At 40.1% G+C, this 12,863-nt stretch overlaps 1 protein-coding gene across 1 annotated transcript in view; it reads left to right on the top strand.

The window, feature by feature from the left end:
• The window catches only part of LOC135710239 (neural-cadherin-like), a 1,396,020-nt gene that overhangs the window by 612,832 nt on the left and 770,325 nt on the right, over positions 1 to 12,863 (top strand). The gene's annotated exons all lie outside the window — the stretch shown is intronic.

Here is a 12,863-nt window from a genome sequence, read left to right as displayed (position 1 = left end):
ACATTAGAGTACTGTTCCCTAGTATGGGCTCCTTTTTACAGCAACGGGGTGAATCGTATTGAGGCCATTCAGCGAAGATTTGCACGTTTCGCCCTTCGTTGGCTACCCTGGAGTGATGCTTTCAATCTTTCTAGTTATGAAAGTCGTTGTAATTTGATGGCCTTACAATTACTTAGTGTTCGCCGAGGCGTCTCTAAGGCTTCCTTTACCGCTGCGGTTCACTTCTGCAGCAGTTGAATGTCAATATCAGACGCGTAAATTTACGTTCTTATTATTTTTTCAACATCCCGGCTTTTCGCACAAACTACGGCGCTAATGAGCCGTTAACTAGCATGTGCAAGATTATCAACACATGTTATAACTGCTTTGATTTTAATATCTCCCGTGTTAAGTTTAGGAATCTGTTTTATAATGAAACTTTCTGACGGTTTCTGTTTTCTGTACTTAAATTAAGTTAATTATATTATCATTAGTATCTTTTTATATCTTTAGGACTTAGTTCAAGCAAATGTATCTGTAGGATTTAATCTGCTGGTACTGAAATGATGAGGTTTTGCGCCCACTAGTGTGGGCTTTTCCCTCCAAATAAACAAATAAACAAATAAACAAATAACAAAAAGTAAATACAATTCATAGAAATGTCTTTCGACCACTACTAATGAAAATGTCTTATATTCCACGATTGAGTGTACCTTTTTATTCATCCATAGTCTGGAATCCCAGAAAACCATAATGCACGTATATTCAAAGTAGTTTCTGTGATATGCAAACATATATGCAAACAAACAAAAAGTTTATATTGAAAAGCGCTATTTCATCGTAACACTAGTTTACAGCATTTTTGAACTCGGTAAGGTGATGATCATTTCCAATGCAAAATCCTACGCTGAATTCAATGCCGTGGTCAGAAAAAAATAAAGTAGAGCCATTTTTGAGATATACAAAAATTATGATTTTTTGAATTTTGGGCAAAAGTACGATTACTAAAATGTCAATATCTTTGGAACAAGTGCACCAATTTTGAATCTTTTTTATGAAAATGAAGCTTAATAAATTTGCTATCGTTCAATAGAATATTATGTCTTAATTAAAAATTTAATTTTGAAGTCATTTAAAAATTTAAAGCATTTTTTTTTTATTTTTCCTGTGAAATTTCCATAAAAATCTTGTTTTAATCAACATTTTTTATGGGATAAAAAGATTCAAAAAATCATTCCAAAATTTATTCTTAAAGTCCATTTAAAACCGGAGAAAATGAGCCTTTAATGGATGAAATCGGTTGGAAATTGTCGAAGTTATGAGCATTTTTGTAAAACACTTAAAAATGTTGCTGAAATACAACAGCTTTAGAGTTCCTTTTCTAGGTGTCGTTGTAAGCATCCAAATCGCATGTAAAGTTTTCATGGGAGATTCTTTTCTCTACATATCAATTTGATTAAGGCATATCAGGATTTAAACCGAGTTGATACAAAAGAAATTTTAGGTTTTATTAAAAATGATTGAGAATCGAATGACTTTGCCTTCGATGTTTTGAACTTGTTTCTCGAATCATAAACCAACAATAGTCACCCATCATTGCTTCATCCCAAAACCCTTGGTAACGACGTTCCATCATCTTCATTTGTTGGTGAAAACGTTCGCCGTGCTCATCACTCTCGTCACCAAGATTTTCCGGGAAAAAATCCATGTGAGAATGTAGGAAATGTATCTTCAAAGACATATTCACACCTGTGTTCAGTGAAATAAAAGGATTTGAAATTAATTATATGTAACAAACACAATATTTTTGATATATACCTATTTTCTCATAATTTTTGAGCTATTCATCGACGGCTTCCTCATAATCTGGGCTTCTGAAATTTTCTAAAAAGGTTGTGACAACACGCTGGAGCGATTTCCACGCTTCTTTCTCATCTGGTGTCAAAACTGTATTGAATGCGGAATCATTGAGCAGTTTTTTGATCTGTGGGCCAACAAATACACCTTCCTTTATCTTTGCGTCAGATAAATTTGGAAATACTGATTTCAAGTACTGGAATGCCGGCCCTTCTTTTTGCAACGCTTTGACGAAATTTTTGAATAGCCCAAGTTTTATATGTAGTGGTGGAAGTATTATGCGTTCTTTTACCACAAGAGGATCATTTTTGAAATTATCCAGTTTTGTCCAATCTTTTCGGACGTAGTGTTCCTTACGAGCTCGACTGTCCCATTTACACAAAAAAACACATATATTTTGTGTATCCCTGTTGCAATCCAGTCAACATGGCAACCACTTTAAGATCGGAACAAATTTTCCAATTGTGTTGATTGTAATTTATCAAATTGAGCAATAGAGCCATTGATTCATACGTTTCCTTCATATTAACGGCATGAGCTAATGGAATAGAAGGTTTCTCATTCCCTTGATGCAGTAAAACGGCTTTCAAACTCAACTTGCTGCTATCGATGAATAAACGCCATTCAGCTGGATCATATGGCTCACCAAACTCTTCAAACAAGCCGTTTACGTCATGGCAAAAACATGCCTTGTCCTTTGTAGAATAATATTTGTCAAATTTCTTGTGACGATTCCTGTGACAAGAAATTTTGACCTCCTTGCTCAGCATGTTGTGTTCTTTCAAGCATGATGCCAGCAATTCGGATTTCTCCTTCGATAAGTCGAGATCTCGCACCAAATCATTAAATTCGGATTGTGTAAACAGTTTTGGGTTTCTTTCCAATTCCACCTCGAAGTCTTCCTCGCATTCCTCCTTGAATTCCTCCTCACTTTTTGTAACGGTCGATTCAACAGAGGGCGCTCGTTTCCGCTTTGGATAAACAGGATACGGGACCGAACTTGAATGTGGAACAGGTGTTGTTTTGTCATAGAAGCCACTTGTGGATACTCAACTGTTTTGTGACGTCCTTGTTGCCTAACTTTTGTCAAGCAGAAATAACAATCCGTTGCATGACAAAACGGTCGACGGCATATGGTGGGCATGTCAAAGGACAAATAGCGACTGACAGATAACAAATCAGTGAGTTAGTAAGTAAGACATTAACACTTATCAAAAATAGATGAAGTAAGATAATGTCGATCAGGAAAGAACAAAGCACTACCATGCTGTACATAAATTGTTTATATGAAAGTTATTCAAAAAATCAATTTACCTTGCGCCTGACATCCACCTAGCCAAGCACGTTTTGCACGAACTACATAATACTTTTGGAATCCACGGTTCGTCAAAGTCTCCAGGATCAATTTTAAAATAAAGCCTGTATGCAGTTTGCAACGAAGCAGTGAAATTGACCGATTTTGTAAATATATAGTTGCCACACGCGTAACAAAACTTTTGAGGATCATTTTTACACCTGAATTCACGTTTTGTCGTATACATCGTTAAGCAATGTTAAAGGAAGAAAGCTGTCAAATTGAGTTGGTTGCGTTAGGTTCTCGCCGAGCGGTCTCACAAACACTAGCGTAAATTATATTGTTGAAAATATCCCATTTAATTTTGCGTGACAGCTGGTAGTGTTAGTGAAATGCACCGTATGCGTACACGTCCGCAGAAAGGCTTACTGGAAGTGGTGCATGAACCTAGGAGCGGGACAACGGCCAATCTTAGAACATTCAATTTCCATGATTTTACAAAAAAATTCATAACTTCGACAATTTCCAACCGATTTCATCCATTAAAGGCTCATTTTCTCCAGTTTTTAATGGACTTTAAGAATAAATTATGGAATGATTTTTTAAATCTTTTTATCTCATTTTTTTTTTTTATTAATTACTTTATTTGTACAGGCTCAATCGAATAAACTTTACAGAGCCGAGTTATCATTTTTGTTATACATTATTGATTTCTTATATTTAAAGTTAAAGGAGCTGGACCGGATACTCGCGGTTGTCTCGAGGTTAGTGGGGATTTAAAATTTTTTTTTGGATGGGAAAAGGGAGAGGGAGGTTTGAAATGTGGTTTACGATACAAATATTTAATTTATCCTAAAACATGAACTAATTTCTATTCATCTTGAAAACAAACATAAAAAAAAACCCACACGTACAAAATACAAACTAAACACAAGGTTAATAAAACTTACAATCTAATGTTAATATTCTTAAAGTAAACATATATGAGTTTCATAAACTCCAGATCGCGTCTAGCCAAAATATCCCGCACTGGAACATTAGGTTGTCTACCTCGAGCCCGAAGGGAATCGTACAGTTCAGATCTGACTCCGCGATGCTCAGCACAAGACCAAATATTGTGATCTGCGTCCTGGTAACCTTGTCCACATTCACAGAGACTGCTGTCTTTCAGCCCAATACGGAACAAGTGAGCGTTTAACGAATAGTGATTGGACATGAGGCGAGACATCATACGAATGAAGTCTCGACCCACATCCAACCCCTTGAACCAAGAACTCTTCGACACCTTAGGGATGATCGAATATAGCCATCGTCCCAAACTCCCTTTACTCCACTTATTCTGCCAGCTGACGAGTGACTGTTGACGATAAATGAAGAAAAATTCATCGTAGGCGATTTGTCGATCGTAAATATCGCCTTCTATAGCGCCCACCTTAGCAAGCGAGTCAGCCATCTCATTGCCCGGAATCGAGCAATGAGATGGGACCCATGCAAAGGTTATGACAAAAGATCTTAAAGATAAAGCACTTAAAAGCTCTCGTATTTTCATGAGAAAATACGAGGAGTGCTTTACCGGCCTCATGGATCGAATAGCCTCGACAGAACTGAGACTATCCGTAAAAATAAAATAATGATCTGGTGCAAGTGAGGCGATCGTTTCTAGCGTATAATGTATTGCCGCCAGCTCAGCAACATATACGGAACAAGGAGCTTGAAGCATTCGAGAGGCGCTATGAAATTCGTTAAAAATACCAAAACCAGCGGACGACTCTATTAGTGATCCATCTGTGAAGAACGATCTTGCGGAATCAACTTGGCCAAACTTTGCAGCGTAAATTGACGGAACAATCATGGAACGATGATGTTCTGGGATTCCACGAATCTTCCGCGTCATAGATAAATCAAAACTAACTGAATTGCCGAAGTCGGAGAAGCATACACGATGGGGATTATGCTGTGAAGGGCTGACATCCTGAGTTATGTACACGTAGTACAATGACATAAAACGAGTTTGAGGGTTCAGCTCAAGAAGCTTTTCAAAGTTTTCGATTACCAGTGGGTTCATAACTTCGCAACGGGTGAGGAGCCTGAGGGACAATTCCGAGAACCGATCCGATAGTGGCAACATGCCCGCCAACACTTCTAGACTCATCGTATGAGTCGAGTGCATGCATCCTAACGCGATACGAAGACAACGATACTGGATACGTTCCAGTTTGATGATGTGAGTTTTAGCCGCCGACTGGAAACAAAAACTATCGTATTCTAAAACCGATAAAATCGTTGTCCGGTACAACGTTAGAAGATCTTGCGGATGAGCTCCCCACCACGTTCCGGTAATTGTTCGGAGAAAATTGATCCTTTGTTGGCATTTTCGTCTCAGATACTCAATGTGGGATCTCCAGGTGCATTTTGAATCGAACCAGACCCCAAGATATTTGAAGGACATAGAATGAGTGATCGGTTTACCTAAAAGTTGAAGCTTTGGTTGTGCTGGGCTATGCTTCCTAGAAAAAACGACCAACTCAGTTTTCTCCGTGGAGAATTCGATACCTAGCTGAATAGCCCAAGTAGACAAATTGTCTAAGGTATCCTGTAAGGGTCCTTGCAGGTCGACCCCTTTGGGCCCTGTCATAGACACTACGCCGTCATCTGCAAGTTGTCTCAACGTGCAGTTGTCACTTAGACAATTGTCAATTTCTCTGACGTAGAAATTATACAAAAGGGGGCTTAAACATGAGCCCTGGGGGAGACCCATGTAGCTAAATCGTAGAGTTTCCATGAGAAAAGCTCATATGTTTCTCTGACAGCAAATTGTACAAAAAGTTATTTATTAATGGAGAAAGGCCACAAGCGTGGAGTTTGTCTGAAAGGACTTCAACGGATACTGAATCAAAAGCCCCCTTGATATCCAAGAATACAGAAGCCATTTGCTCTTTTTTAGCAAAAGCCAACTGAATTTCGGTGGAAAGCAACGCGAGACAGTCGTTCGTTCCCTTGCCCCTACGGAATCCAAATTGAGTATCTGAGAGTAGGTGGTTCGTCTCAACCCATTTGTCCAAGCGAAAAAGGATCATTTTCTCCAACAATTTTCGAATGCACGATAACATCGCGATGGGACGATACGAGTTATGATCTGAAGCGAGTTTTCCAGGCTTTTTAATGGCTATAACTCTCACTTGCCTCCAATCATCCGGAACAATATTGAGCTCCAGGAACTGACAAAACAAGTTCAACATGCGCCTCTTAGCGACGTCTGGGAGGTTCTTCAACAAGTTGAACTTGATTCTATCAGCCCCCGGAGCCGAATTGCCACACGAAAGGAGCGCGAGTGAGAGTTCCAGCATTGAAAAAGGCTGGCTGATCTCGTCTACAGAATTCGTCGTTTCGCGAGGAATCATCTGTGCCGGCACGGAATCAGGACATACTTTTCGCGCGAACTTGAGAATCCAACGATCTGAGTACTCCTCGCTCTCGTTGTTCGAAGACCGGTTACGCATCCTTCGCGCCGCGTTCCAAAGCGTATTCATCGACGTTTCGCGCGATAATCCGTCCACGAATTGCCGCCAGTATCCGCGTTTCTTGGCTTTGATGAGGCTCTTGAGTTCGCGTTCAAGAGCCGAGTACGCTTCGAAATACACGGGTGTTCCACGTTTCCGGAAAAGCTTAAACGCGTCGGACTTTTTACGATAAACCTCAGTGCATTGGTGGTCCCACCAAGGGGAAGGAGGTTTCCTACGCAAAGACGTTCCAGGAACCGGCCGAGTTTGAGCTCGAAGCGCGCTGTCCAAGATCAGATTGGAGAGGAAGTTATATTCCTCCAACGGTGGAAGCCCTTCTACCGACGACACGGCTTCCTCTATCACGGTCTTGAACGTTGTCCAATCGATATTACGGGTGAGGTCGTACGCGACGTTAACGGATTCCGACGGATTGAACCCACTGGCAATCGAAATTTTGATCGGCAAGTGATCACTACCGTGGGGATCCTGGATCACATTCCACGTGCAATCCAACGATAATGAGTTAGAGCAAAGTGTGAGGTCTAATTTACTTCCATTCGAAGATGGTCCAGCCAAACGTGTTACTTCTCCATTGTTAAGAATTGTCATATTGAAGTTATCACAGAGGTCATATATAAAAGTAGAACGGTTGTCATCATACAGTTCCCCCCAGCCTGTACCGTGGGAATTAAAATCTCCCATAATCAACCGTGGAGCAGGAAGTACTGAACATATATCTGAAAGTTGTTTTCGATTAACAACGGCTCTAGGAGGAATATAAACAGAAGCAATACAAAGGCTCTTACCTTTAATAATAGCCTGACATGCGACAACTTCAATACCTGTAAATTGTGGAAGATTCACTCTATAGAAAGAATGGCACTTTTTGATCCCCAAAAGTACCCCTCCTCCACGCGAATCCTCACGATCCAGTCGAATAATGTTAAAATCATAAAAAGGAAGATCTATATCTGAAGAGAGCCAAGTTTCACAAAGAGCAAATGCATCACAATCATTATTGTGAACTAAAAACTTAAAAGAGTCTAATTTAGGAATAAGACTTCGACAATTCCACTGTAGAATAGTGATCAAATCCCCGACCTCGTTTGGAAAATTATCCATCGAAGAAAATGATTGCTGCAATGAGGGGCCACTTCAATGTCAATTGCTTTAAGAGGGTCTTCACAGTAGGAAGCATTGCCAGAACAATGCTTTTGAGAGGATCAGAAATATTCAGGTACTTGAGAATATCGTCCACAATTTTATCAAATGAGAACAACCCAGATGAAGAAGGGGCTTCTGTTCTTAAAAATGAGACATCAGGGGTTTTGGATGTCCCCGGGAGAGGTGGAAAATCCTGGGTATAGTCAGTTCTTCTGAATCCAGGAGGAGTAGAAACTTCCTTTTTTCCACCACTCCTTGATTTGGGCAAGCTGATTTGGGGTTCTTCATTCTCAACTTTCCGCGAACGGATGCGTTTTCGTTTCCGTGCTGAAAAACAGAAAGAAGTTCCCTCCTCAGCCAAGTCAGAGTCAGTCTCGTCATCTGACAAAAGAGAAAAGGGATTTTTGTCGTTGGTCGATGGCGTGGCCGTCTTAAGCATTTCTGCAAAAGACTGCCGGGAACGTTCCTTAAGTGAGCGTTGTAATTTCTCCCCGCGTTGTTTGTACACCGGGCATGACGAGATACCATGAGGAGTTCCCTTACAGTACACGCATTTTGGTGCGGTAGCTGCACAGGTGTCATCCCCATGCTTCTCTCCGCATTTGGAACAGCGTGCCTTGCTGCCACAGTGGGAGGCCGTATGTCCCAACTGCTTACAGTTTTGGAAGTTCATGACCCGGGGAACGAACAAACGCACAGGTAGTCGAAGTTTTCCCAGCTCGATGTAGTGAGGAAGGGCTGAACCAGAAAAGGTCACACGGAACGAGTCTGTGGAGGTAAAACTCTTTTTACCCTCACTGGCAGATACTGAGCCCAGTTTTTGGACATCCAGTATCTTCACCGGAGGAAGCAAACGGTTCTTGAAACGGCCAACCGCCTGCTTCTCCAAGATCTCGGGGGTCAGACTCGCTTCGGTGACCACACCTTCGATCTCCACATCACGAGCTGGGATGTAAACTCTGTACTCGAGCGTGAAGAGCTGGGAGGCAGCAATCTCGTTAGCCTGCTTAAGGTTAGAGACGGAGACACGAAGTTTATTGTGCCTAACCTTCGTGATTTCAGTTACGGCCGAGTATCGCTTCGTCAGATCATTAGTAATTTGCATTACATTCAAAGGTTTGTTTCTGGGCTGAAAGTAGACAACCCATGGGCCAGTCGAGTCATCTGGATAGGCTCGCGATCGGGGGTTTATCTGAGCCTGTCCTTTGCCAGACTGAGACGATGAACCAGGGAGAGATGACGTACGTTTTCGACCCTTCTTGCCATCGCGTGGCAAAGTGGTGTCATCTTCCGACAAAACGTCCATTTCGTCTTGCGACAAAATGTCCATTTTGCCGTACTAGTGGGAGCGAAAAACGCTCTACCACTGAAACGATAATCACTCGAACACAATACACAAAAAAAAACTACAAACACAGAACACAAACTTAAAATTTAACTGTGGGCGAAAGAGAGAAACAAGAACAAAAACTTATCTGATAATCCTATACTACTACCACCGAGCGTTTAAACGGCAGCAGCGGAGCGACGCGCAGCGTGGATGATCTTCGATCAGCGTGTGCGGGCGGTCTTCGTTGGTGTGTGCTTATGTGAGGGTCGGCACTCAGCTGAACACACGATGATAGATGAGCGGTGTAAATGCGGAGGCAGATGCTGACACTCGATGACGATGATCCGTGTGCAGGTATGCGTTACCACGCACCGATGGTGCGCAAAATGGTTGGCGAATTGGCAATCGTAAAAACAATTTTCCTTCCGATGATGCCGAAAACACACTTTCTTCTCAGAAAAAAAAAACTCACTTTTAGTTAATTATTTAGCTGGGAACTCTAAGCGAGAAAAAACTGACAATTTAAATCAAGCGAATAGCGAGAAAACTTCCAAAATAGCGGAGCGCGAACTAAGTCGACCGTACTTCTTGCTAGGACGCAGTGGAATCAACTTTTTATCTCATTAAAAATGTTGATTAAAACAAGATTTTTATGGAAAATTCGCAGGAAAAATAAAAAAAAATGCTGTGAATTTTTAAATGACTTCAAAATAAAATTTTTAATTAAGACATAATATTCTAGTGAACGATAGCAAATTTATTTAGCTTCAGTTTCATAAAAAAGATTTAAAATTGGTGCACTAGTTCCAAAGATATTAACATTTTAGTAATCGTATTTTTGTCCAAAATTCAAAAAATCAAAATTTTTGTATATCTCAAAAATGGCTCTACTTTAATTTTTTCTGACCACGGCATTGAATTCAGCGTAGGATTTTGCATTAGAAACGTTGGTCAACCACTAAAGTTCACGCTTTTTATGTTATTTTGTAAAATAGTGTAATCGCCCATTTCCGTTCTATCGATCAGAATAGACAAATCATATCAATGATTGCACCGTGCAAAAATCAATAATAGGTGTGTTCCGATGCGTTAGTTCATTAGCCACAACATAAATCCTATGAGAGCGCATTGTATGAACATTTACGCTCATTGTTCTCAAAACAAAAGAAGTGCTCCTAGTGAATCCCCTTTTTCTACATTTATCCGTAAGACGAAGAAAATCTAATGGCGTTTCATTGCGTTTGGATGGAATTGAAACTCGTAAGACGAATTTAGAATCAAGAATGAGTATTAGATTTTAAACAATACCTCAATAATTTGTAACTCTTTATCAAATCCAACGGTACGTATGATGATGGTCCCACCTCTTACATCTACAAAGGTTTGAGCTGGATGATTAATCTTTAAAATAATTAAATATGACATTTTTATCAGGTTAGCAGACGAAATCAAACTGGTTACAATTACAGATATAAATTCCCTCTAGAGTTTGCAGGTGCTTCTCAGCGATATAAATGTAGAAAAGCTCAAGCGTTCACCTTTTTGTCCGTCTAAAATATTCCTAAGTATTACAAGCAATCAAGAGTTAAGGGGTTTCGCCTACCTATAAACTTTCAAAAAATCGATTTTTTTTTATTGTCCTTATCGAAAGTATATAAAGTCAAGAATATTTCCTCAAAAGATCAAGTTGATCCGATGAAAATTGTGAAAGTTATGCGACATACAAAAATATTCACTTCTAGTGGACTAAACCCAACTTGAAACTTTAAACACGATTATCTCGGAATCATATTTTCAAAACCGGTGCCTAAAATTTCTCGAAATGTATACATTCGATTCGTCCGATTCGTTTTGATTTCTGTTCAGTACTATTTTGTGCAGTCCACGATCGTTCGGATTTCGTCTATCATTTAATTTCGATTTTTTACAGCCGATCAAAGACAAATTTTAAGGATAAAAAATCGGCACTTCAACTTTGCAAGGTCGCCATTTTGTCAAAAAAATAAAAAAAAAAAACCGAACGATCAAGGACTAGTTTAACACATGCTTAACGATTTGGCATGGTTTTTTTTTCAGATGATTACATTACAAACCGCAGTTGGCACTGCAAAAAGCGTTTTTTAGAACATCGTCCACGGGGAGCAGCCGTGCAGGGCACCAGGACCTCGTTTTTACAGCATCGACTGATAAATGTACCATTTAATGTGTGTTCAATAAACGGCAGAAAACCGATTTTCAATGTGTTGCGTCGTTTCCGAGAAAAAAAAAAAAAATCCAAACTTTCGCTTTTTTTCGGTCTTGCAGGCAGGCGTAACCCCTTAATGAACAATCAACAAAGCATCCTATTACACTAGCAACTCCGCAATCTGATTCTATCATAATTTTCAGTAATATGAGGAATGCTCACGAACTCCCAACATTTGCCGAAAACAACTACTAGCTCAAGTTATCTTTCAAATACGCTTCAAAAGTGTAATTTTTTTTTATCAAATATTAAATTCAGTCCTCTACATCCGTAATACGCGCGCGAGGCTCAAACCTTTGTAGACTACTTTTTTTGAATCTACTTCTATTAAGTCACATATAAAATCCATCATCACTCTCGTGGTGAACAGAAATAGTTTTTGCACTGCTACAATAATAATTAAAAAAAAGTCGTTATCCATATAAAGTAATCCGTTAAAGATAACTTCGACAAGATAAAGCTTGCTTCAGATAGAATTGGAACAAAAACAATTGCCTGTATTTCAGTTATTTATTATTGAATTCGAGATATTTTTTATACAAATGTAGCGTTTTCTTCATACTTTTACGGATAAAATTATTCGTCACGGTTTCGAAGGAATTCTCGAATTTTTCCTGTAACACGGCTCATTAGGCGGCGCACACCTTATTCGTCGTTTTAGCTATCTTATTCCACCAGGTCTTCATCTGATTGATGTCTTTGACAACCTTTCCCTTTGCCTTGAGTCTCCTCTTGATGATTGCCCAGTATTTTTCAATAGGGCGGAACTGGGGGCAGTTGGGTGGGTTAAGGTTTTTCGGAACAAACTGGACCCGTTTCTCTGCATACCATTCTTGAACGACTTTGCTGTAATGACATCTTGGCAAATCTGGCCAAAACATTACGGGATGGTCGTGGGATCGAATGAACGGCAAAATTCGTTTTTGGAGACACTCTTTTTGGTATAGTTCCGACGTCATTGTCTTATTTGTAACGAAAACTTTCGTTTTTTTGCCACAGCTGCAAATGCCCTGCCAAATCATAAATTTTCGTGCAAATTTGTCGGCAAAAACAAATTAAAATTTGGCTGGAACATCCACACCGAGCCGTTGCCAAGTAAAATTTTTGACCTGGGATTTGCCCGAAGTCAGCCTTGACATAGGTTTCATCGTCCATCAGAAGACACCCGTCGAACTTGGTCCGCACCTAGTCGTATAGCTTCCGCGCACGGATTTTGGCCACACTATTCTGTTTTATGGTCCGATTTGGCTGCTTGCTAGCTCGATACGACTTGATTCCTTCCTGGAGTCGAGTTCTCCTCACGGTACTATGGGCAGCACCAAAATTTCTGGCCAAATCACGGTCCGACAGATTGGGATTCCTCTTAATCGTCTTCAAAATCTTACCACGCAGTTTCCGGTCGACAGTTCCACTCCGACGATTGGCTTGAGGCTTCCGAATCGTCGTCAATGTTTCCTTATACCGTTTGATAACGCGCCATACGGTATTTCT

The sequence above is a fragment of the Ochlerotatus camptorhynchus genome, unplaced genomic scaffold (assembly GCF_037179485.1).
Source record: "Ochlerotatus camptorhynchus isolate MF236.1 unplaced genomic scaffold, CSIRO-AGI_Acam_v1.1 ptg000372l, whole genome shotgun sequence".
Classification (NCBI taxonomy): domain Eukaryota; kingdom Metazoa; phylum Arthropoda; class Insecta; order Diptera; family Culicidae; genus Ochlerotatus; species Ochlerotatus camptorhynchus.
Note: the sequence above shows the minus strand (reverse complement) of the source record. Positions and strands in the feature narration are given on the sequence as shown.